The sequence below is a fragment of the Leopardus geoffroyi genome, chromosome X, assembly GCF_018350155.1.
Source record: "Leopardus geoffroyi isolate Oge1 chromosome X, O.geoffroyi_Oge1_pat1.0, whole genome shotgun sequence".
Taxonomy (NCBI): domain Eukaryota; kingdom Metazoa; phylum Chordata; class Mammalia; order Carnivora; family Felidae; genus Leopardus; species Leopardus geoffroyi.
This window is the reverse complement of record NC_059343.1, coordinates 83,099,412-83,103,675: the sequence shown is the minus strand read 5'-3', so window position 1 is coordinate 83,103,675 and position 4,264 is coordinate 83,099,412. Positions and strand designations below refer to the sequence as shown.

Here is a 4,264-nt window from a genome sequence, read left to right as displayed (position 1 = left end):
TGAGTCAGTCCATTGGGTGTCAAAAAGCAGCATACATAAAACAAACTGAGGGTTGATGGGGGTGGGAATTGGGGGGGGGAAGGAAAATGGGGATGGTCATTGAGGAGGGCACTTGGGATGAGCACTGGGTGTTGTATGTAAGTGATGAATCATGGGAATCTACTCCTGAAGCCAAGACTACACTGTATACACTGTATATTAGCTAACTTGACAATAAATTATTTAAAAAGCAGCATACTCTAAAACTAACAGAAAAGTACCCAATGAACACTAAATAAATGGCCTAACTACTAGAACCTTAATAGTTCTACAAGATAATTAACATAAGGTAGGATCAACCCCAAATGACATGCTGCTGGAGAACTGATATGAGATGTCAAGAGGCCATTTTTTGCATTGCCACCATGATGCTATCATGTTTCTGGATCATAATGTTCCCATTATCTGATTTGAGACACACCACAGGAATATCAGTGGGGTCTGAGATTATCTTAGCTGCTTTCTGGGTTAGAACAGAGATCACCCAGCATGCCAATCTGACAAAGTCCTGCAGCAGCCCAGATTAAATTCTTGGAATCTGTGCAGAGGACTCCAACAATGGATGGATTCTTCATTGTGTCCTCCAAGTACTGCTCCAAGGTTGTCTCCATCCTGCCCATCACCTGCCTGGCCCAACTCCTTACTTTTTAAATTTGTCATGCCACAAGGCCAAATAATAGATAAATACATAAAACTTTAGGATACTATAATTCATATTATAAAAATGTAGCCATTTCTGAAAAAAGCCTTTGATATTGAATGTTAGTATCCTAGAAAATTAACTAATAGAAATGACTACTTAGTAAAACAGATAATTTTGATATTGTTGAAAAAATCCACTATTTTCCTTTGAACAAATTGTACTACAAAAATATTATGGCGAAATCGATAATTTTTAGTTCATGACAAAAATGTATTAAGAATCAGCAGAATAGTAGGGACGCCTGGGTGGCTTTGTCGGTTGAGCGTCCGACTTCGACTCAGGTCATGATCTCAAGGTTTGTGGGTTTGAGCCCTGCATCAGGCTCTGTGCTGACTGCTTGCTCAGAGCCTGGAGGCTGCTTTGGATTCTGTGTCCCTTCTCTCTCTGCCCCTCCCCCTCTCACACTTTGTCTCACTCTGTTTCTCAAAAATAAATAAATGTAAAAAAAATAAAAAAAGGAATCAGCAGAATAGCATAGATTTTAAAAATGAAATAGATCAAATGTTAGCATGCTACAGCTCATCATCCCTTGACAATCCCATGAGGGGATGAAGTGGGAATAAAGTTAGGTTTAAATGAGGTCAGATGCTCCCTTTTCATGTCCCTGGGAGGAATATAAGGACATTGTAGAGCTAGAAAACAGAGAGATATTGGAAAGATATTCTCCCCAGGCCTCTTATCCCTCCTTCAATTCTTTTCTTATTTCATGCCTTTTCTAGACTTCCAAGCCCCTGAGGTTTGCATTTTATTTCTGTTCCAGATCCCTGATTTTTAATGGCTACTTTTTTATGAAGAAAAACAAAATGTTTTCAGCTTAAAAGTATTATTTCTAGAATTTCTCTCACTGAATCAAGGGACTGGGATTGGGAGGCCTCTCCTAGACAGAGTGGCTCCAGGTAAGAAGGATGTATACTGGGCTTGGGAAAGGTGACCAACCAACTGAGAGGATGACTAGCCATTTCTGTCTGATTAGGCAGGGCTTGTGCAATAGCAGTTCCCTGAGAGGAGCCAATGCTGCCAAGAGGGCAGAGTCCTTAATATAGTTTCACCATCCTCCCCTCTGTCATATTCTGGTCCTCCTGACCCTTAGCACCACCACATCAAAATTTTCTTCTTGGGATCCTCAACTCTGAATGAGAGAGGAATTTCCTCTCTCTGGGCTTTAGTTTTCTCACCTTTAAAATGAAACTTCCAAGATGTCTCCTGGTTCTCAGATTCTGCAAATCTCTATCTCAGTCATGCTGATCTCCCCCCACACCAAAGATACCAGTGGTCAAATGTGGCCTAGAAATTGGCTAAGTGGGTGGCTGCCTTTGAAGTGGGGTTTGAGATGCTCTGGAAAAACATCATCCCCTCTTACCTCAAATATCTTTCATGTTATCTTGGAATCTGAAATTTTAACGTTAGTGCTGCATTGCTTTGGGACCTAAAGAGTCTTCTGTTTTTCTTGAGTCATTTTCAATAATATGGAGGGTATAATTGGAAAAACCTTTAGCAATGAGTTATAACAATCCTTTACTTTTACATTTCTCTTTGAAATGTTCAAAAAGTTTTCAGATGTGCAGCTCTACATCATGTGGGATATGTATAGCACAACTATGGAATTTGTTGATGGTTGATAGATAACACCCTGGGACATGTGACAAAAGGCCAGAACCTGGGCCCAGGTGACCTCTCCCAGGACATATGTGCATTTTAAAAAAGGAACTTCCTGGGGTTAAGAATAATTAGAAGGAAATACCTCTAAGGTGTTAGGAATTTCCAGCCCCAGGACACCAAACTGAGAAAGAAATTTGGGGTGGCCAAAAATGAGAATGTCACTCTCTCTCTCCTCTTTTTTACATGAGGAATTTCAGCTCTATTTTTAAAATTAATTTAGTTTAAAATTAAATTAGTTCAGGTGTGCAATATAATGAATCAAAGTGTAGGAGAGGAGTTAAGATGGTGGAGGGTTAGGGAGACCCTAGGCTTGCTTCCTTCCTCAAACACAGCTAAATATCAAATCATTTTCAACACCCAAGAAATTGATGTGAAGACTGAGAGAGCAAAAGGATATAACTAAAGGTGAAAAAACTGCCACATCCTGGAAGGTAGGAGCTGTGGAGAGTTTATTTGGAGGAGAAAAGAGTTTCAGGTGCTATGATGAGGAGGGAGCCCTAATCACAGAGAGAGGAGAGAGAGAAAGAGAGAGAGAGAGAGAGAGAGAGAGAGAGAGAGAGAGAGAGAGAGAGAGAAAGTGCACACAGGGAATTTCACAAGAAAAACTCTTCCCCAAAACCATCCACAGGGAAATGGAGAAGCACTGAATTCATAAGATGAATGCCATTCTTTATCACCAATGATGCCTCCCTGCTTGCCTTTCCTGGTCTCTTGGTTCCATAGTACCCGGGGCACAAAACCCTTCTTGCTACCTGTGATACTGGTTACCCTTTGTTTTTAGGCTTTGGACCCTTCTACCTGGCATCATTGGCAGGGGTGTGCTCCAGGTAGGTCTCATCATTTCCATGGTTCCACTCAGTCCCTTCCTGCTGATCTCCCTTCCTGCCCTGTCTACCAAGGTATGCTCCAGGACCAGACTGATGAGACAGAAGGGCTTCATTAGCAGAAGCAGCTGCCGAGGGCTGGGAGGAGGTGAGGGACCAGGGTCCCCAAGGGGGTCTGTTGCTGCATGAGTCTAGCCACTACTCTCTTCATAGTCAAAGGTGGGTCTGGGGTGAAATTTAAGGAGGAAGGAACTCATTCCTGGACTAATAAAAGGCAGTCAGAGTTGAGGAAGTTTCCTCTCCTAGCTCCACTCTTTCTGTGCAGTGCTTTTTGGCAAGTCATTGTCCATCTCTGGGCCTTGATTTCCTCTTTTCCTTGCCTTATCCTTAACTGCTTTGATTTAAGGAAAGGCAGTCCTACTAATCTCAAGTTCTCCTTCCCCCAAGGCTGTTTGAGGACCTTAGCTATTGCAATAAGAGGCTCTTGAAGCCTTTGTTCCTAACCACCTTAACTGGGAGAAGTAGGTTCTGTCATCAAGGCACACAATGACAGCTGAAGAGCCCTCCTCTCCCTCATCCCTGGTCAGAGCCAGATCTTATACTACCAACAGCTTACCTCTTCTTGTCTTCCTCATTCCAGATAACATCAAGATGCCCAAGATTGAATAAAGTGTGCTACAAAATGATCCCCGTGAAGCAGAGAGTGGGGCTTATAAGCCTAAAACACCAGGGAAGAGCCAGGAAAACAAGAGTTTCTGTTTAGATGACCACTCTCCTGGTACGTCTAGAATTCTACCATCACATCCTTGGGTAGTGCTTGATAGCAGTTACATTAAAGGAATAGACTGCCTGTGGCTTACGTGTCTTTTAGGAGCATAGAAGTCTCTTGCAACCTTGCATTTTTCCTTCCTCATCCTTTCACTACTCCTCTTTTGGATTATTATTTTTGTTGTCTTTTTTTCCCCTTTGAATATTTACATATAGGACCTAGGAAATTTACCAGCAGGTAAAATTGAAAGACATTTTGGCTATAGAGAAA

The 4,264-nt window shown here is 41.9% G+C and overlaps 1 pseudogene; it reads right to left on the bottom strand.

Moving 5' to 3' along the window:
- Positions 1–366: 366 nt before the first annotated feature.
- LOC123595121 lies at positions 367–650 on the bottom strand (annotated as a pseudogene).
- Positions 651–4,264: the final 3,614 nt, after the last annotated feature.